Genomic DNA, 22,420 nt, shown 5'->3' with positions numbered 1-22,420 from the left:
CGCAGCAGACCTAGACTTACCCTTGCACCCCAGAATCTCGACATTTGCGGTTATCGATTTGCCGCTCTTAGGCCTACATAGAGTTGCTCAGATTTAAGTGGCACATCGGTTTTTTGCTGTATCCAGTGGAGGTTGAACTGGAAAGTATAAACCAGCCAGAAGTGAACCATCCTGGGGGTCGATCAGTTGTTGGTTGAGCTCCGTACGTCACCGCCCTTGCTAGTTTTGGTTTGCCAACTGCTAACTCCAAGATAATGATAGCTCTCCAAAACGAGGTTGAAATACTTTAAGATTTTAATTGATTTTTCAATTTTTCGGCACAGTGTGGCCCTGACACCTTAAACGATAGTCGTTGCTAATGCAAATTTCATTTGTGAATTTTATTGGTGTGGCGGAATAGGTTTTGAATAATTTAAATTGCTTAAAGTGTATAGTGTAAAGCGTAAAGTGTCGTTGCTAATGCAAATTTCATTTGTGAATTTTATTGGTGTGGCGGAACAGGTTTTGAATAATTTAAATTGCTTAAAGTGTATAGTGTAAAGCGTAAAGTGTCGTTGCTAATGCAAATTTCATTTGTGAATTTTATTGGTGTGGCGGAATAGGTTTTGAATAATTTAAATTGCTTAAAGTGTATAGTGTAAAGCGTAAAGTGTCGTTGCTAATGCAAATTTCATTTGTGAATTTTATTGGTGTGGCGGAATAGGTTTTGAATAATTTAAATTGCTTAAAGTGTATAGTGTAAAGCGTAAAGTGTCGTTGCTAATGCAAATTTCATTTGTGAATTTTATTGGTGTGGCGGAATAGGTTTTGAATAATTTAAATTGCTTAAAGTGTATAGTGTAAAGCGTAAAGTGTCGTTGCTAATGCAAATTTCATTTGTGAATTTTATTGGTGTGGCGGAATAGGTTTTGAATAATTTAAATTGCTTAAAGTGTATAGTGTAAAGCGTAAAGTGTCGTTGCTAATGCAAATTTCATTTGTGAATTTTATTGGTGTGGCGGAATAGGTTTTGAATAATTTAAATTGCTTAAAGTGTATAGTGTAAAGCGTAAAGTGTCGTTGCTAATGCAAATTTCATTTGTGAATTTTATTGGTGTGGCGGAATAGGTTTTGAATAATTTAAATTGCTTAAAGTGTATAGTGTAAAGCGTAAAGTGTCGTTGCTAATGCAAATTTCATTTGTGAATTTTATTGGTGTGGCGGAATAGGTTTTGAATAATTTAAATTGCTTAAAGTGTATAGTGTAAAGCGTAAAGTGTCGTTGCTAATGCAAATTTCATTTGTGAATTTTATTGGTGTGGCGGAATAGGTTTTGAATAATTTAAATTGCTTAAAGTGTATAGTGTAAAGCGTAAAGTGTCGTTGCTAATGCAAATTTCATTTGTGAATTTTATTGGTGTGGCGGAATAGGTTTTGAATAATTTAAATTGCTTAAAGTGTATAGTGTAAAGCGTAAAGTGTCGTTGCTAATGCAAATTTCATTTGTGAATTTTATTGGTGTGGCGGAATAGGTTTTGAATAATTTAAATTGCTTAAAGTGTATAGTGTAAAGCGTAAAGTGTCGTTGCTAATGCAAATTTCATTTGTGAATTTTATTGGTGTGGCGGAATAGGTTTTGAATAATTTAAATTGCTTAAAGTGTATAGTGTAAAGCGTAAAGTGTCGTTGCTAATGCAAATTTCATTTGTGAATTTTATTGGTGTGGCGGAATAGGTTTTGAATAATTTAAATTGCTTAAAGTGTATAGTGTAAAGCGTAAAGTGTCGTTGCTAATGCAAATTTCATTTGTGAATTTTATTGGTGTGGCGGAATAGGTTTTGAATAATTTAAATTGCTTAAAGTGTATAGTGTAAAGCGTAAAGTGTCGTTGCTAATGCAAATTTCATTTGTGAATTTTATTGGTGTGGCGGAATAGGTTTTGAATAATTTAAATTGCTTAAAGTGTATAGTGTAAAGCGTAAAGTGTCGTTGCTAATGCAAATTTCATTTGTGAATTTTATTGGTGTGGCGGAATAGGTTTTGAATAATTTAAATTGCTTAAAGTGTATAGTGTAAAGCGTAAAGTGTCGTTGCTAATGCAAATTTCATTTGTGAATTTTATTGGTGTGGCGGAATAGGTTTTGAATAATTTAAATTGCTTAAAGTGTATAGTGTAAAGCGTAAAGTGTCGTTGCTAATGCAAATTTCATTTGTGAATTTTATTGGTGTGGCGGAATAGGTTTTGAATAATTTAAATTGCTTAAAGTGTATAGTGTAAAGCGTAAAGTGTCGTTGCTAATGCAAATTTCATTTGTGAATTTTATTGGTGTGGCGGAAATAGGTTTTGAATAATTTAAATTGCTTAAAGTGTATAGTGTAAAGCGTAAAGTGTCGTTGCTAATGCAAATTTCATTTGTGAATTTTATTGGTGTGGCGGAATAGGTTTTGAATAATTTAAATTGCTTAAAGTGTATAGTGTAAAGCGTAAAGTGTCGTTGCTAATGCAAATTTCATTTGTGAATTTTATTGGTGTGGCGGAATAGGTTTTGAATAATTTAAATTGCTTAAAGTGTATAGTGTAAAGCGTAAAGTGTCGTTGCTAATGCAAATTTCATTTGTGAATTTTATTGGTGTGGCGGAATAGGTTTTGAATAATTTAAATTGCTTAAAGTGTATAGTGTAAAGCGTAAAGTGTCGTTGCTAATGCAAATTTCATTTGTGAATTTTATTGGTGTGGCGGAATAGGTTTTGAATAATTTAAATTGCTTAAAGTGTATAGTGTAAAGCGTAAAGTGTCGTTGCTAATGCAAATTTCATTTGTGAATTTTATTGGTGTGGCGGAATAGGTTTTGAATAATTTAAATTGCTTAAAGTGTATAGTGTAAAGCGTAAAGTGTCGTTGCTAATGCAAATTTCATTTGTGAATTTTATTGGTGTGGCGGAATAGGTTTTGAATAATTTAAATTGCTTAAAGTGTATAGTGTAAAGCGTAAAGTGTCGTTGCTAATGCAAATTTCATTTGTGAATTTTATTGGTGTGGCGGAATAGGTTTTGAATAATTTAAATTGCTTAAAGTGTATAGTGTAAAGCGTAAAGTGTCGTTGCTAATGCAAATTTCATTTGTGAATTTTATTGGTGTGGCGGAATAGGTTTTGAATAATTTAAATTGCTTAAAGTGTATAGTGTAAAGCGTAAAGTGTCGTTGCTAATGCAAATTTCATTTGTGAATTTTATTGGTGTGGCGGAATAGGTTTTGAATAATTTAAATTGCTTAAAGTGTATAGTGTAAAGCGTAAAGTGTCGTTGCTAATGCAAATTTCATTTGTGAATTTTATTGGTGTGGCGGAATAGGTTTTGAATAATTTAAATTGCTTAAAGTGTATAGTGTAAAGCGTAAAGTGTCGTTGCTAATGCAAATTTCATTTGTGAATTTTATTGGTGTGGCGGAATAGGTTTTGAATAATTTAAATTGCTTAAAGTGTATAGTGTAAAGCGTAAAGTGTCGTTGCTAATGCAAATTTCATTTGTGAATATTGAATTCGTAAAGTGTCGTTGCTAATGCAAATTTCATTTGTGAATTTTATTGGTGTGGCGGAATAGGTTTTGAATAATTTAAATTGCTTAAAGTGTATAGTGTAAAGCGTAAAGTGTCGTTGCTAATGCAAATTTCATTTGTGAATTTTATTGGTGTGGCGGAATAGGTTTTGAATAATTTAAATTGCTTAAAGTGTATAGTGTAAAGCGTAAAGTGTCGTTGCTAATGCAAATTTCATTTGTGAATTTTATTGGTGTGGCGGAATAGGTTTTGAATAATTTAAATTGCTTAAAGTGTATAGTGTAAAGCGTAAAGTGTCGTTGCTAATGCAAATTTCATTTGTGAATTTTATTGGTGTGGCGGAATAGGTTTTGAATAATTTAAATTGCTTAAAGTGTATAGTGTAAAGCGTAAAGTGTCGTTGCTAATGCAAATTTCATTTGTGAATTTTATTGGTGTGGCGGAATAGGTTTTGAATAATTTAAATTGCTTAAAGTGTATAGTAATTTTACTTTAACTCTTTTAGTGCCAGGGATCTCGATACGAGACGATTTATTTTTAAAATTTATCGTCCGCAAAAAGTGCCCGAGAACTTTATCCCATACTGGCTGACATCGTAGCAAAGGTCAAAAGATGAACTGAACTAATCTTTTCAACCGTTTCTACTTTGTACTACTGTTAGATGACGTAAACAACTAACTAAAATACAAAACTTCCTCAGTTAGATCGCAATCGGATGTCGTGAAGGTAGCGAAGAGTTTTTGTTGTTATGCAGTTGTGCGATTTTATTCATCTAAAGTGTTTCTAAGTTCTAAGTTGGTTTCGCATAAGAAAACTTTTACAAGATGATTGTGCCGGTGAGACGACCGAGTGTCCATGAAGACAGTGTTGTAGAGTTTGTTTGAACATTGCCTGCGAAAGGTTATGTTTATGTTTTGAGTTTCTTTTTAGTAAATAATGGTCTATTACACATGATTTTGCATTGTTTTAAATGGTCTTTATCATTTAAGTATTAAAATTTCAAAGGAAAGTTTTCTTAAGAAGTTGTTTAACCCAAACTGGATTTTATTTTGTTTCCGTATAAAAGTCGTTGTCTAAAGTGAGTTTTAATTTTTGTATTTATATAAGAATCTGATTGTTACATATTATCTGATGAAAAACCTATTTACCTTTCAAAATAATTTAAAAGTAGCTTGTTACAGTGAAAAATAAAGTTTGTGATTGTTTTTCCAAAACAGTGCTTTTTAGAAAAAATCGATCTCTAGCAATTAATTATTTAAACATTTTTGTTTATGATAAAATATTAGGTTATTAAACATGAATTTTGATATTTTTTAAATGCTCTTTAAAACAAAAATATTGAAATATAAAAAGAAAGTTATGTTATAATAGTTGTTAATCTCGCACTAGATTTTTATTTTGTTTCCGTGAAAGTGATGCTGTCTGAAGTGATTTTTAAATTTTAAAAATTATATAAAAGTCTGAATGTCACATTGTTTATAATATATAATTCACTTACCTTTGAAAAGAATTAAAAGTTAGCTTTTTATGGTTAAAAATAAATCGTAGGTGAATATTGTTCTAAAACCTTGCGTTCTCGTCCAAAACCCTCTGGCAATGTTCGCAGTCACACAAAGATACCTGGGCACGTTTCAAGTTTCCATCTCTGGCACTAAGAGGGTTAAGTTAAGTTTTTAGAATATATTCTATTTCAACACTTTTTTTGTTATTCCACAATGATTTACAGGCTTTTAAAGTAATAGTAGAATTTATGGAGATTTGTGTAATCAGTAGACTACCTACGACAAACTGCTGAAGATTTATCCGTGATTTTTATATTATGATTTATACTTCAGGGAATGTACATTACACAAGGGAGCTGTTCACAGCTGAGTGATATGTCAGGACAGAGGGACGTGACTGCCGATGTGGATTCAAGAGATTTTAGAGCTATTGCCCTTTCAATATAAGGGTCACAGTTGTGTGGTAAAGCTGGGAGCTCCCATTGAACAGCGGTTGGCTTGGTAGACAGAATCAGTGAATGGGATTAAAGAAAAGTTAAGGCGTCTCTATCATTAACACATTAATTCTTACCATTTAACAATTAACATGTTTAATTCTTGTCAAAAATAAAAATAATGATTATGTTTGCTATATTAGTACAAGAGCCGGAAGCCACTCTGTAGTGTCCGAACAAACAATATGGTTTTTTTGTGAAATAAAAAGGGAGGGTGTCAAACAAGTTACAAATAATGAATAAGGCTTTTTCTCATGTCATATTTTTGCCATAATTAAAACCTATCGAGAGAAATGTAAATAAAAGTGAAGTCATTGCCAACCTACTTCGGTTGGCGGATTCTGTTTTTTGTAAAACCGATAAAAGAATTATTATCCATGCTGCAGAAGTTTCGGTGTGGCCCGACATAGATTGTGTTAAAAGTATGAAACGATAATTTTATCTCAGTTTGCATGGTTTTATGTTTAAAAACTGAACACCAACAGTCAGACACGTATACAGTAGACACGTTACCGTCAGTTGATATAACAAATAAAACGGAACCCGCCACAAGTCAGCCGAAGTATGTTGGCAATGACTTTAGTTTTATTTACATGCCTCTCGATAGTTTTTAACTGTGGCAAAAATATAATTTGAGAAAATCATCTTTTATTACTTTTAACCTTTATTATTATGGTACCCTCCATTGTGATCTCCACCTGTACTCGCTTGGCTGACAGTCAACGTCACTCATGGGAGACTCTGTACATCTGAACAGAAACTGGATTGTGTTGGCTTCTGCTTCTTTACAATGTATCTTGGCTAATCGTATTCAATTTTGTTAAATTAGGCACATATTTGTTATGCCTAAACCGAGAAAAGATAAATCAAGTTTTTTATAATAACGTATAAGTTTTTCATAATCATGCAATAACATGAAATCATTGTATCGAAACAACTACAAGATTCAATAAAAATTGATACAGAAATAATACTGACTCTCGCCTTACACAAATTTGTCAGCGGGCCTTACTTCAAGATTTATATTTTTTCGCATTTATTCTCAATTTCTTTGGCGACCATTACATAACGTGGAGCAGAGATGACGTATTTTGGAAACTGTAATAAAGAGTAAAGTAGCGGTTAGAAAGGTTGAATGTTGAGTTTAGCTCTAAAGCGCTTAGAGATCGTGTCTAAAACATCGTAGTAGACTTAATAGTATAGTATCTGGTGAGATAATGGGGATCCTTTTCACTTAGTTTACACTATATTTTGTAGTCTGTGTGTCTCTGATGTGGAAACGAAGTTCATTTTGAGCTTTTTCGTAGTCGATTTTTTTATCTATCTCTCCAGAACATGACTGAAGACCGAATTCCAGGAGTAAAGTCAGATCCCAGATGATGCACTAAGAGGAAGTTTTACTGGAACTAAAGTACACATTCAGATTGTAATAAAAGCTTTTAATACTCTCTTTAATATATAATATCCTTTATCCTCTAAAATTACACAAAATAATATTTTCTTATACCTATTAAAATGTCAAAGTGGGGTGGCCGTTTGGAGTTTCCAACTAATACGATTGGTAGATCAAAGCTAATCAGGGTTTTGGGATTTAGTACGATGTCCGTAGTATGAAGAACTGTACAGAGCCAACAGTTATGACAAATTGTACTCTTTAAAATAATTGATTATTCAAATATTATTTACTCAACAGCCTTTGACGTTGTACAAAGTAACCATGTAATATTTCAATCTCTTTGCTACTCGTTGCATTGTATCCAGACTGTGCTGGAAGAGATATTATGACTTTCGAATGTCTACCCCGATTGTGTGGCAAATATCAATAAGAGTTTAGTGTCCACAACCACAACTTCACTTGAAATAAGTCAATATAAATTAATAGTAATTTTGAAAACATTCAAAAATGTACAAAATAAAAATATTTTTTATTGGCAGTGACAATAAGAAAATTATATGGTAAACGTCAAAACGGGTTTTATAAAATTCCATACATTCATACACACAATACACATTCATACACACAATACACATTCATACACACAATACACATTCATACACACAATACACATTCATACACACAATACACATTCATACACACAATACACATTCATACACACAATACACATTCATACACACAATACACATTCATACACACAATACACATTCATACACACAATACACATTCATACACACAATACACATTCATACACACAATACACATTCATACACACAATACACATTCATACACACAATACACATTCATACACACAATACACATTCATACACACAATACACATTCATACACACAATACACATTCATACATACAATACACATTCATACACACAATACACATTCATACACACAATACACATTCATACACACAATACACATTCATACACACAATACACATTCATACACACAATACACATTCATACATACAATTTTACAATCACGCCTCTTTCATTCATCGCCAATGCAACCCACTTAGTACAGCAGAGTCAGTCTTCTAATTGGGCGGTTTCCCAGTCAAATGCCAAAAACACACCTGCATTATAGAATGTTTGTGACACCAAGAGGCGTTTAAGGCGAGTCTTTAACGTGTTAGGCGTTGGGGCATCTTTAACTAAATTGGGCAGTCGGTTGAGGAAATACACACTCGCTTGCGAGGGCAGGCGAGTGTGCATAAACCACCGTTCTGTGTCTCCCAGTTCGGTAGTTGGCTCTCCCACGTGTCTCAAACATGTGTACGTCTCGGCCTCTGGTTAAGGTACATTTACTTATACAAAACAAAGTTGTTTCCAAAATAAATGTAGAGGCACGGCAGAGTCAACAGCTGCAATTTATTGAAAGCTTGGTTATACGATGAAAATTTGATTTTGGCGATTATATGAATCGAGTGTTTGCTCAAACTCCCCAAAAGACCACTCTGTAGGCCAGATGGGGGTAAATCAAGCCATAATACGCCGTAATAGCTACCTGACTTGGGCAGTATTTGGCTGAGGATTTCGTAACAAAAATTCCTGAGCAGATTTTGCCGCAAAAACGATCAAATGTGCACATTCCAAGTCAGCCCTCGATCACGGTGTATTCTTAGGAATTTTGAAGAGTTGACTTCTTCCAGTGAGGAGACAGCTAACAAGATGGCAGGCTCACACTGGTTGCCCGCAGTGTGCAGGGCAAAATTCAAAATGTTGGATTGTGAAGGGTTTATTGTGAGATTGAGACTATGAAAGCATTGAACACGGTTGTTGATGTCAACAGAAAGCTGTTGTTCCAAAGCTTTGCTAGACATTACATTGAAAAAGAGAGTCGTATCGTCGGCAAACTGCACCAATTTTCCATGCAGAAGCGATGAGTTTATATCGCTGATGTAAAGCAGGAAAAGCACAGGACTGAGGATAAACCCCTGAGGGACTCCATAAGTCAGTTCTCTTGATGTGGGTGATTTATTTGATACCTGGACAATTTGAGATCTGTAACTTAGAAACGAGGTAAGCCATTTAAGAGGCACGCTATAATACAGTGGGACTCGAGTTTGTCGAGTAGTGTACCGTGGTCAACGCAGTCGAATGCTTTGGACAGGTTTCATTGTGTGGCTTCGACATTCAATCTTCTCTACAATAATATCGACAAGACTCACGACTGCGTCAGTGAAATAATGAAAACAGAATTTTTAATAAATAAATTAGATAAATAAAATATACTTGATATTTTTAATTAATTACCTTCCAAAAGAAATAGTCGTGAATACAAAGGGCAAACAAGTAATCTGAATTCTACAGTATTTTACGGGTTTAAAATATTGTTTTCCGAGAGTCTCTCATGTCACTTTAAGGTAGGAACTGTGTGAAGAGAAGGATTTAGGATTAAGGAATATTTTGTAAGTGGATTATAAGCATTTAATTACTTAGTTTGAGGGGAGAGGACATTAGTCTGACTTGAATTCACAATTTTGGATTTTAAAAGTTAAAATGGAGGGAAATTTGTACTGACTGTATTATATCTACACTAATGTCTGTGGGGAGAGGAGAGTGATCAAACAGTCAGATATATTTCACTGACTCGTTAAACATTTCTGATTCTTTGTCAATAGTGTAGCGTTTATTTAACTGTATACACAAATAAACTATCAATTTTTCCAACAAACATCCCATATATTCTAAACATCCGACATATTTGATGACAAAGGGGCTTTTACCCAAACATAATCACATTGGTGTTTTGATAAAGATAAGTAAATTAACATGTACCAACAGTTCAAGACTATTTACTCAGATAGCTAGTAGATAACACTCTCAGCTACGAGTTCCTGTGCCGTAGATAAAACGTGTTGCAAGCAGAACTCAGAGACTTGGGACACGGCTGTACAAACTTCAGGGCGAACACTTGTTTGTTGTCAGTTCTCCTTCGTACACCGCCCTTTCTGTACGGTAAGAAATCTTCCTTCTGTGCCGTAGTTATAGCTTTTTGTAATCAGACCTTAAGACTTTGGGACACGGCTGCACTAACTTCAGGGCGAACACTTGTTTGTTGTCAGTTCTCCTTCGTACACCGCCCGTTCTGTACGGTAAGAAATCTTCCTTCTGTGCCGTAGTTATAGCTTTTTGTAATCAGACCTTAAGACTTTGGGACACGGCTGCACTAACTTCAGGGCGAACACTTGTTTGTTGTCAGTTCTCCTTCGTACATCGCCCGTTCTGTACGGTAAGAAATCTTCCTTCTGTGCCGTAGTTAAAGTTTTTTTAATCAGACCTTAAGACTTTGGGACACGGCTGCACTAACTTCAGGGCGAACACTTGTTTGTTGTCAGTTCTCCTTCGTACATCGCCCGTTCTGTACGGTAAGAAATCTTCCTTCTGTGCCGTAGTTAAAGCTTTTTGTAATCAGACCTAAGACTTTGGGACACGGCTGTACAAACTTCAGGGCGAACAATTGTTTGTTGTCAGTTTTCCTTCGTACATCGCCCGTTCTGTACGGTAAGAAATCTTCCTTCTGTGCCGTAGTTAAAGCTTTTTGTAATCAGACCTAAGACTTTGGGACACGGCTGTACAAACTTCAGGGCGAACACTTGTTTGTTGTCAGTTTTCCTTCGTACATCGCCCGTTCTGTACGGTAAGAAATCTTCCTTCTGTGCCGTAGTTAAAGCTTTTTGTAATCAGACCTAAGACTTTGGGACACGGCTGTACAAACTTCAGGGCGAACACTTGTTTGTTGTCAGTTTTCCTTCGTACATCGCCCGTTCTGTACGGTAAGAAATCTTCCTTCTGTGCCGTAGTTAAAGCTTTTTGTAATCAGACCTTAAGACTTTGGGACACGGCTGTACAAACTTCAGGGCGAACACTTGTTTGTTGTCAGTTTTCCTTCGTACATCGCCCGTTCTGTACGGTAAGAAATGTTCCTTCTGTGCCGTAGTTAAAGCTTTTTGCAATCAGACAACAAGACTTTGGAACACGGCTGTGACAAATTTTCTGGGCGAACACTTGTTTTTTGTCAGTTCTTTGTAGACCGCTCGTTCTGTACGGTAAGAAATCTTCCTTCTGTGCCGTAGATAAAAATGTTGTTGGAATATTAGGATTTTACTCATTGTCAAGAAATGAATAATTCGTTATCACGTAGGTTTCTCTTACCGTATAATAATACCGTTATAATTATTCTTAACGTTATAGTTTTAGCAAAAAAAAAAATTATAACTCAATATTAATTCCAGTACTGTTTGTAATTTTACATTAAAAGGGTGAGTGTTAATGGTCTTCAGACAATCTGGTGAGCTCTTGGCTCTCTTGGCAACGACCAATAATAAGCAGGAACGTGAAAATGGTATAGTATATTGTTAAATGTTTTATAGTGCTTTGAAGGCAGTACTTAAAAATAAATTTTGTGAGAAGGAAATAATACTTTTTATTACTTTCTATTACTTTCCTTATTAACTCTGATAACAAACCTATTCATCAATTGAATTCATCTACAAGAAGATAGGCAGTAATTGCGTAAAAACAGAAACTAATTAAATTAAAATAGTTTTCATTCTAAAATACAATGTTATCAGCGTAACTTAACTTGCACACCTAACGATCACGATTGATATGTAAACTTATCATAGTTAACACGTTAAGTTAATGGCATAGAATGTCGCTGTTATTTGTGTCTTATCAAAGTGTCAAATTAACTACTAACAAACCATTATTTTTAAATGGCGTGTACTAAAAATAGACAAGGCACTAGTAACAGTCCACTCAAGGTGACTTGGCCGCGCGGGTCTCAGCACAGTGCAAATCACTGCGGTGTCTGATCACTCCACACACTGATTACACGCTCTGCATGTTGAGACACGAATTTGTGCTAGCCCGGGATAATATGTTTTATTGCGTATACACACTGATATGTTATGGCAACCGTCAAAGTTGTGACACTTGTGTTAATGAAAATTGTGTGTTCGTTCACTACATTTAAATCTCATTCACAAATAAAATGTTTACATTCAACTCAATTCTCATTCATATCGAATGTTCCCACTCTGGGGATCATGAGACATCACAATCCCGACAATCTTCCATTGCAAAGGCTCACAAAACCTTTCTTCGTGAAACTTATAAATACATCTTTTTAAATTGTGAAATGTGCTTTCGGTAATATATTATTTTTGACTTGGTATCATTTTTCATTTTGGTTGTATCCCTTCTGAAGGCAGAATAAATATGAATAAAAATGAATTTGTAATATTATTTTAGGACATCGTATAAAATCAGGCCCAATGAAAAACGGTCGAGAAAGAATACTGAACTGGGAGACAGAGAACGGTAGCTTATGAATGTTTACCATCCCAGGCACAAGTTCAATTTGTCAACCAACCGCCAAAGTTCATTTAAAAATGCTGCGACTCCTAAGGCATTAAAAGCTCCAAAGAGTTGACAACAAAAGCATTCTAAAGCATATACGAGTTTATGACTCACGTTTGGGAGACAATATGATTGGCTGAATGACATTGGGACAAGAGTGGGAACAATTCTTCATGAATTGGGGTGAATGTAAAAATTGTACGAATGGCAGTTTCAAATGTAGTGAATGCATGCAAAATGTTAGTGTGTTATTTAATTTAATGGTTACCACAACTTTTCAGTATTTTAACGCCATAAAACATATTATTATTACATATAACTTTGACATTGTGTACATGACACGACTGGGGGGGAATTACATGTATTTTATTATATTTTTAACACATTAAATTTTATTTATAAAATCGTAATTAAAGGCATGTTATATTCTTAAATTAAAAAGAAAGTTCCTCGAGTCATAAATGAAAAACTCTGACGTACATAGGTTACAAATTTTATATTTTAATCTTCAGTAGTTTCTACTCGGCCTTGACTACAGGATTTCCCGTAACTCAACTGTAATTACTCGCAGATTGATAAAAATGTGTTTCTACTTTTTCTGTTTTATGACCTTCAAAAATGAAATCGTCAAGTGTGTCATATTTAAGGGGGGAGGGTTGAAATTGAGAAGGTTTCGTAAGGGTTACAAATATCAATCTATATTATTTTTATCCACATTTATTTCGTTTGAGACACTCAAAATCAACCGAGTAACATGTAAAACATCAGTCAGAGTTGGCTAAGTAGATGAAGTTAGATATTTTTGAGTTGCCTCTATGTCTGACGCTGACACAACACTATATAGTCTACACAAGTATCATTTAAATGTCTGACGGCCAGAGGTAAGCGTATGAGACTAAGAAGTGAACTGTCAAACATACTCGTGTATTTACGTCACCTGCCGGTGCGACCTCCACCTACGTCACTAAGCCTGTTCAATCTTACGGGAAATCCCTGAGTCGATTAAAATTAAGATAATACGCTTATACAAGGAAACTAGTTGCCTTGCTGACAGTACGCTTTGGCTCTTGCAATGCCATTAAAGGAGTATTACTAAAGTGTTAAATACTCCTCTATCTGTAACACAGAAGTGTCGGATTAAACACGTATTACTGTACATACATACTGCCATCATGCGGGTTTAGCAAGTTTCGTTACCTCACGCTTCTCACTGTGATGGCTGAAACATCTGTGACGCGTCCGAAAGGAAATGTTTAAAACATGGCAGATACCGCTGCTATCATCGGCTGATTCCAGAGAATTTTGTACACCAAAGTTTAAACTCTAAAAACACTGTTTCATTTAAAAAATGTTGCGATTCTGAATGGTTTAAAATAGAAAAGCACTTCTGATTGAAAACTTATATTTTACTACATTATTTAAAGAAAAACACAGAATCACATGTAACCGATTATGACGCCTATCACGCGCGCAGGTGCTGACTCTCCACAGTCAGCTGCTGCAGTCTTACCTTCAACACTGCTTCAGTTGATTAATTCTTGTGTCACTTTTCAAATATTCCGATCATGGAACAAGAAGGATGAAATACTTATAAAACCAATATAGTCTAACTATAAAGAATTATAATATCATAGGCGCTCAGTAAGTAACGCATTTAATAATTAATTATTGGTTACACCTATTCCATATTTGTTGATAGGGAAGGAAACGACATGTGTTCATACATGACAATGAATGCCTCGCCACAAACACTGGGAGTCGGCTGTAGAGTAACCAAAGTGTTATATTTCAATGTACAATTCGCTAAGTATACTATTAACAGGTTATAAAATATTACTAGAATCCCTGATAAGATATAGTGTTGTGTTATTAAACTCTGCCGCTAATCGAACACTATAAAATATAGTCAGCTATCAAGTAAATGTTTGAGACATGCTGATAGAGAAATACTACAATGTAATTTATTTCGAGTAGCCAGAACTACTGTCAACAAGAGATTATTATGAACAGTAACAAAGTGATAGTAGATAGACTTAAGTAGATAGTGACAAATAGCGTTGTCCCTGGAAACATTGATAGTATAAACCTTTTACTTTTAGTTTTCGAATAATATTGATCCTTTTTTAACCATGTTTTTCGTTCGAAATATATGAGTTTATAATAAAGTAGTTTAATATTTACTGTTCATTTTCTGTTGATTCATGTATGGAGATTTGACAGAAGTATTACAAGATTTTCTGTTGTTTCCAAAAATGAGCAAAAGGAATCCGAAATGGCTATACATAAGTAAACAGTGATATATGGTTCCTGGCGCACTTTTGGGACATACAGAAAATCCATTTTAACTACTGTTCAAAGGAACATAAATCAATGCTTTATAAATAAGCACGGTTGGCATGTCATGGTAATAGCAAGAAAAAATAGTTTACATAGCCATATGACACTGTGCAAGTTTATAGATGTTATCTCCTATGGTTTTTAAAATATTAAGCCGTACCCATACTTTTCAAACACCTTGTATGTAAATGCGAACTGGTTCACGTTTCGTATACTTACAGGGTGTCTCAGAATACTTTACCAACCTTTACAGTTTACAGATATTATTCTTGAACCAAATACAAACCAAAATATCTTATTTAAACTTTAAAAAACTCAATAGTTACCCGTACAGACGCCATTTTTATATATATATATATATATATATATATATATATATATATATATATTTAAATTAACTAATTTGAGAACGGCTTGTTGTAATAAATGTCAATTTGGTATACAGCATTATACCGTAAAGACCTAATTAAGGAGGAACTAACAACAAGTTTTTTTATATGGTGGCTTCTTAAAACCTTTAAACATATTATAAAAACAAAATACGATGAAAAAGTTACTGTTATAACATTTTAGTTTTATAATTATTTACAAAGCAAACGATACCAAGTTCAAGAAGATCGGTTAATAGACAAGTGAGATGTTAATAGACAAGTGAGATGTTATTAATAGACAAGTGGATGTTAATAGACAAGTGAGATGTTAATAGACAAGTGAGATGTTAATAGACAAGTGAGATGTTAATAGACAAGTGAGATGTTACTAGACAAGTGAGATGTTAATAGACAAGTGAGATGTTAATAGACAAGTGAGATGTTAATAGACAAGTGAGATGTTAATAGACAATTGAGATGTTAATAGACAAGTGATATGTTAATAGACAAGTGAGATTTTAATAGACAAGTGAGATGTTAATAGACAAGTGATATGTTAATAGACAAGTGAGATGTTAATAGACAAGTGAGATGTTAATAGACAAGTGAGATGTTAATAGACAGGTGAGATGTTAATAGACAAGTGAGATGTTAATAGACAAGTGAGATGTTAATAGACAAGTTAGATGTTAATAGACAAGTGAGATGTTACTAGACAAGTGAGATGTTAATAGACAAGTGAGATGTTAATCTACAAGTGAGATGTTAATAGACAAGTGAGATGTTAATAGACAAGTGAGATGTTTAATAGACAAGTGAGACGCTAATAGACAAGTGAGATGTTAATAGACAAGTGAGACGCTAATAGACAAGTGAGACGCTAATAGACAAGTGAGATGTTAATAGAAAAGTGAGATGTTAATAGACAAGTGAGATGTTAATAGACAAGTGAGATGTTAATAGACAAGTGAGATGTTAATAGACAAGTGAGATGTTAATAGACAAGTGAGATGTTAATAGACAAGTGAGATGTTAATAGACAAGTGAGATGTTAATAGACAAGTGAGATGTTAATAGACAAGTGAGATGTTAATAGACAAGTGAGATGTTAATAGACAAGTGAGATGTTAATAGACAAGTGAGATGTTAATAGACAAGTGAGATGTTAATAGACAAGTGAGATGTTAATAGACAAGTGAGATGTTAATAGACAAGTGAGATGTTAATAGACAAGTGAGATGTTAATAGACAAGTGAGATGTTAATAGACAAGTGAGATGTTAATAGACAAGTGAGATGTTAATAGACAAGTGAGATGTTAATAGACAAGTGAGATGTTAATAGACAAGTGAGATGTTAATAGACAAGTGAGATGTTAATAGACAAGTGAGATGTTAATAGACAAGTGAGATGTTAATAGACAAGTGAGATGTTAATAGACAAGTGAGATGTTAATAGACAAGTGAGATGTTAATAGACAAGTGAGATGTTAATAGACAAGTGAGATGTTAATAGACAAGTGAGATGTTAATAGACAAGTGAGATGTTAATAGACAAGTGAGATGTTAATAGACAAGTGAGATGTTAATAGACAAGTGAGATGTTAATAGACAAGTGAGATGTTAATAGACAAGTGAGATGTTAATAGACAAGTGAGATGTTAATAGACAAGTGAGATGTTAATAGACAAGTGAGATGTTAATAGACAAGTGAGATGTTAATAGACAAGTGAGATGTTAATAGACAAGTGAGATGTTAATAGACAAGTGAGATGTTAATAGACAAGTGAGATGTTAATAGACAAGTGAGATGTTAATAGACAAGTGAGATGTTAATAGACAAGTGAGATGTTAATAGACAAGTGAGATGTTAATAGACAAGTGAGATGTTAATAGACAAGTGAGATGTTAATAGACAAGTGAGATGTTAATAGACAAGTGAGATGTTAATAGACAAGTGAGATGTTAATAGACAAGTGAGATGTTAATAGACAAGTGAGATGTTAATAGACAAGTGAGATGTTAATAGACAAGTGAGATGTTAATAGACAAGTGAGATGTTAATAGACAAGTGAGATGTTAATAGACAAGTGAGATGTTAATAGACAAGTGAGATGTTAATAGACAAGTGAGATGTTAATAGACAAGTGAGATGTTAATAGACAAGTGAGATGTTAATAGACAAGTGAGATGTTAATAGACAAGTGAGATGTTAATAGACAAGTGAGATGTTAATAGACAAGTGAGATGTTAATAGACAAGTGAGATGTTAATAGACAAGTGAGATGTTAATAGACAAGTGAGATGTTAATAGACAAGTGAGATGTTAATAGACAAGTGAGATGTTAATAGACAAGTGAGATGTTAATAGACAAGTGAGATGTTAATAGACAAGTGAGATGTTAATAGACAAGTGAGATGTTAATAGACAAGTGAGATGTTAATAGACAAGTGAGATGTTAATAGACAAGTGAGATGTTAATAGACAAGTGAGATGTTAATAGACAAGTGAGATGTTAATAGACAAGTGAGATGTTAATAGACAAGTGAGATGTTAATAGACAAGTGAGATGTTAATAGACAAGTGAGATGTTAATAGACAAGTGAGATGTTAATAGACAAGTGAGATGTTAATAGACAAGTGAGATGTTAATAGACAAGTGAGATGTTAATAGACAAGTGAGATGTTAATAGACAAGTGAGATGTTAATAGACAAGTGAGATGTTAATAGACAAGTGAGATGTTAATAGACAAGTGAGATGTTAATAGACAAGTGAGATGTTAATAGACAAGTGAGATGTTAATAGACAAGTGAGATGTTAATAGACAAGTGAGATGTTAATAGACAAGTGAGATGTTAATAGACAAGTGAGATGTTAATAGACAAGTGAGATGTTAATAGACAAGTGAGATGTTAATAGACAAGTGAGATGTTAATAGACAAGTGAGATGTTAATAGACAAGTGAGATGTTAATAGACAAGTGAGATGTTAATAGACAAGTGAGATGTTAATAGACAAGTGAGATGTTAATAGACAAGTGAGATGTTAATAGACAAGTGAGATGTTAATAGACAAGTGAGATGTTAATAGACAAGTGAGATGTTAATAGACAAGTGAGATGTTAATAGACAAGTGAGATGTTAATAGACAAGTGAGATGTTAATAGACAAGTGAGATGTTAATAGACAAGTGAGATGTTAATAGACAAGTGAGATGTTAATAGACAAGTGAGATGTTAATAGACAAGTGAGATGTTAATAGACAAGTGAGATGTTAATAGACAAGTGAGATGTTAATAGACAAGTGAGATGTTAATAGACAAGTGAGATGTTAATAGACAAGTGAGATGTTAATAGACAAGTGAGATGTTAATAGACAAGTGAGATGTTAATAGACAAGTGAGATGTTAATAGACAAGTGAGATGTTAATAGACAAGTGAGATGTTAATAGACAAGTGAGATGTTAATAGACAAGTGAGATGTTAATAGACAAGTGAGATGTTAATAGACAAGTGAGATGTTAATAGACAAGTGAGATGTTAATAGACAAGTGAGATGTTAATAGACAAGTGAGATGTTAATAGACAAGTGAGATGTTAATAGACAAGTGAGATGTTAATAGACAAGTGAGATGTTAATAGACAAGTGAGATGTTAATAGACAAGTGAGATGTTAATAGACAAGTGAGATGTTAATAGACAAGTGAGATGTTAATAGACAAGTGAGATGTTAATAGACAAGTGAGATGTTAATAGACAAGTGAGATGTTAATAGACAAGTGAGATGTTAATCTACAAGTGAGATGTACAAGTGAGATGTTAATAGACAAGTGAGATGTTACTAGACAAGTTAGATGTTAATAGACAAGTGAGATGTTAATAGACAAGTTAGATGTTAATAGACAAGTGAGATGTTAATAGACAAGTGAGATGTTAATAGACAAGTTAGATGTTAATAGACAAGTGAGATGTTAATAGACAAGTGAGATGTTAATAGACAAGTGAGATGTTAATAGACAAGTGAGATGTTAATAGACAAGTGAGATGTTACTAGACAAGTGCCAAACAGTGTCCTACAAATCCCTAATTGGACCCTAATCCTACAATAGGAAGGGATATTATGTCAACAGTTCAAAATTGTACTATTATATAATCAGCTGATTAGAGCAGCTACAATTAAAACAGCTGATTGTGATTGTCACGAAGTAGTGATGTCACACAATGACAGTTGGTATTGTTTAGTACATGGCCTTTAAAATCGAATTACCTCACTTATTTATCAGCCGATTCTCTTAAACGTTGTTATACTTTAACTTAAACATATCGTTCGATTTTTAATTAAACTATCAACATAAAATGAAGCGAAAATGACTTGTTTTATTGTTTGTCGTTTTTATTATTTATAATGTAATTAGGCCTAATAGGTTATAAAGCTATGTATCAAATTTAAAGTTATTACTTATAGTGATCCGTATACTAATCTAAATTTTAGAATTTACCCAAGGTCGGGTGTGTGTGTGTGTGTGTGTGTGTGTGTGTGTGTGTGTGTGTGTGTAGATAAAAACTTGTAAAGTTTTTATTCAAATACAACAAAATAACGTTCAGTGCATATGTACCTTGGAAAATAGTCAATTAATTGGTAATGACAAATCTGACTATGTTCGGTAAATAGCCTCAATCAATGTATCATTGTAACTCTACACACGTGCGGATGTACGCCTGGTACGCATTGTAGATCACAGCTTATCACCTGAACAATAAGAGATAAGAGAGTGTTAAGTAGGCAGAGCAGCAGTGTAGTGCCGGGGTAGATCAGAGAGTGGCAACATTGAGAGTTGACACATTGACACCTTCGTCCGCCGCAGCCGATCTCGACACGAACCAATCATGCGCACAATGTCCTGGCTGCAGGTTTGTCAACCATTTTATTATTGAACGTAACGGTTACTGTGCCGTTACTTCTAATTGGAGAATGGGGGTCAAACCCCCAATTAGCGTTAGCGAAGCCTCGGGAGACTCACAACATTTCTCTTTTTCTCTGTCTGTTCACGCTATGTCTCGAGAACGATTTGCACTACAGATTTAAAGATTTGTGTGATATAGGTAATAATGAGTACACTAGTAGCGTATGTCCCCTTACGCGGCTTGGCTGAGCGTAAGCGAAGCCAAACTGTTTGGATAATGTATCGAGGTCAGGGGTGTAAACGTCAGCCTCTTCCTGAAACCTAATAATAATCTTTTATTGCTATAAACAATTGTATTGCTAACGTCGTTTCTCAAATATTAGATTTAAACTGTTTTGCTACCTTAGAAAATTAAATACCATAGCTAATTACATTATAAATTCTAAGTAAATTTCTACAGAGTTATTGAAAAGTAAGTTGCAACCCCCCCCCCTTAAATGTTACGTAATTTTAGATATGTGAAATCTGTATACGGCACTGTTACTAGATAATAATGATAGTTTGAACATTTTTGACTCAGTGGAAAGGGGTGTTGGGGGGTAACTCAAAATTGTTAATAGCGCTCATACTCTTGTAACATGTCATTTTAAAGGTCTTTGTTATTCAATAAGAAATGTACTTAAATAATTGAAATCGGACAACTCTAAAAGAAATGGCAGCCCCAACCGTAGCTGAGCATTATTGTAATTTATAACGTAGAAACTAATACCTAATTTAAGAAATAATGAAAAACCAACTAAGACAAAACTTATTTTGGCAATTGCAGATAAGTATTGTTGTATTAGGGGGGGAGTAGTTGGGGAAACAAATACCCTCTCGTTTATTTGATTCTTAACTTATTCTATGCTTCTATTTAATCAGTTTCCTACATTTCTAACAGTTCACTTGAATAGGACTTATTCAGTTACCAAATACTAAGTTCCTACTAAGTTAGTTGTAGTTTTTAATCCAGGGTATGAATCGAGGTAGATATAATTAATAATTAGAGACTCGTGTAGGAATAAATTTAGGGAACTTGTGTTTGTGTCAATGCCCTGCTTGTACATATTTGAGACAATAACATATTACCGTTCGAAGTGTGTGCTGACGCAGGGTAGGACGTTCATAACTACAATACTAGAGGCCGGGAACATTTCAGAGTTGCCCAACATAGACTAAAATCTTACAAGAGCCTACCATCTCAAGTTGGTGTAAAATATTTGAACAAAGTTCCTGATCATATAAAGAACCAGACGAACCCTTTGCATTTTAAACAATTACTCAAGCACTATTTAATATTGAATGAGTTTTATAGCGTGAGCGAGTTTATGGAACATAACATTTGATCGGGCACCTCTCACTGGGTGTTGACATGTCTATTCTTATGTTGACATTGTCTACTTTAGATGAAGATTTAGTTTTTTGCTAGGTACAACAATTGCTTAAATAAAACATTATAAACATTAACATAATTTATTTGTAAGTCTATAGAGTTACACGTATTTATGACGATTGCTATACAGATTTTTTTATTTGTTTTCTGGCAATAAACAATTGTGAGTGTGATAAAACAGCTGAACATTGTTGGACAGCTGAGCGTTTGTTGGCAGTTTTTCTTCATATGTTTGGCTATACCAATCCACAAAAACACACAAAATATTTTTATTCTACTCAAATTGGGTAAATACTACCCAAACAGTAAATAATTATTTTCGATGCGATAAGATGTATATTTTAATATAGTACAAGTTTGCAGAGAGATGTTATGTGTGCGAGAGACGTCGCCTGAATCTTTAGAAAAACAATCTCTAGAAATACAAACACCACGGTCGACTGGAGCGTGACGTCACTGATAACGTCGAATCTACGTAAACAAACAAACGGTCCGTGCACGACGCTCTACTTGGCCAAACCGTTCTATCGTTCTCCGTCGTTTTAAACTTGACGAATCACCTAGGTGAAATTGTAATTGATGTATTCAGTATTACGTTTAGGTGTGGGTGTACACTGTGTCTTTTGTTTATCTGAGTGCGTTTGACACTGCCATAACAGACGTGCCACGTGGGTATATATATATATATATATATATATATATATATATATATATATATATATATAACTCATGGATTGCTTCAAAATGTAAGTACGTAATATAAAATTCTGATATATTTCTTTTATGTTTTTTTATTCTCTTTTAAGCCTCAGCTCTTGGTTATGCTGGCTTGGTTTTTGGTCACTGTGGCTGTTATTCCTATCATGATTGGACCTCCCCGGGATTTGAACCCGTGATCCCTCAGTTAGAGAGCCGAGACTGTATCCACTAGACTACGGAGGGGGATAGATGTTTCTGTATAGTCTATTAAATTTGTATTTAAAATAGTTGTTCCATAAGTCTCAAACC

At 33.9% G+C, this 22,420-nt stretch overlaps 1 protein-coding gene across 3 annotated transcripts in view; it reads left to right on the top strand.

Moving 5' to 3' along the window:
• LOC124360905 (solute carrier family 22 member 21-like) overlaps positions 1–22,420 on the top strand; it is a 71,033-nt gene that overhangs the window by 2,063 nt on the left and 46,550 nt on the right. Inside the window, exon 1 of one of the 3 annotated variants that reach the window (XM_046814904.1) lies at positions 4,413–4,435. The exons of the other annotated variants lie outside the window; for them this stretch is intronic. The gene's annotated coding sequence lies outside the window, so the exon portion shown is untranslated. Of the gene's footprint in view, positions 1–4,412; positions 4,436–22,420 lie in introns of those variants that run through there. 3 annotated transcript variants of the gene reach the window in all.

The sequence above is a fragment of the Homalodisca vitripennis genome, chromosome 4 (genome assembly GCF_021130785.1).
Source record: "Homalodisca vitripennis isolate AUS2020 chromosome 4, UT_GWSS_2.1, whole genome shotgun sequence".
Lineage (NCBI taxonomy): Eukaryota > Metazoa > Arthropoda > Insecta > Hemiptera > Cicadellidae > Homalodisca > Homalodisca vitripennis.
Note: the sequence above shows the minus strand (reverse complement) of the source record. Positions and strands in the feature narration are given on the sequence as shown.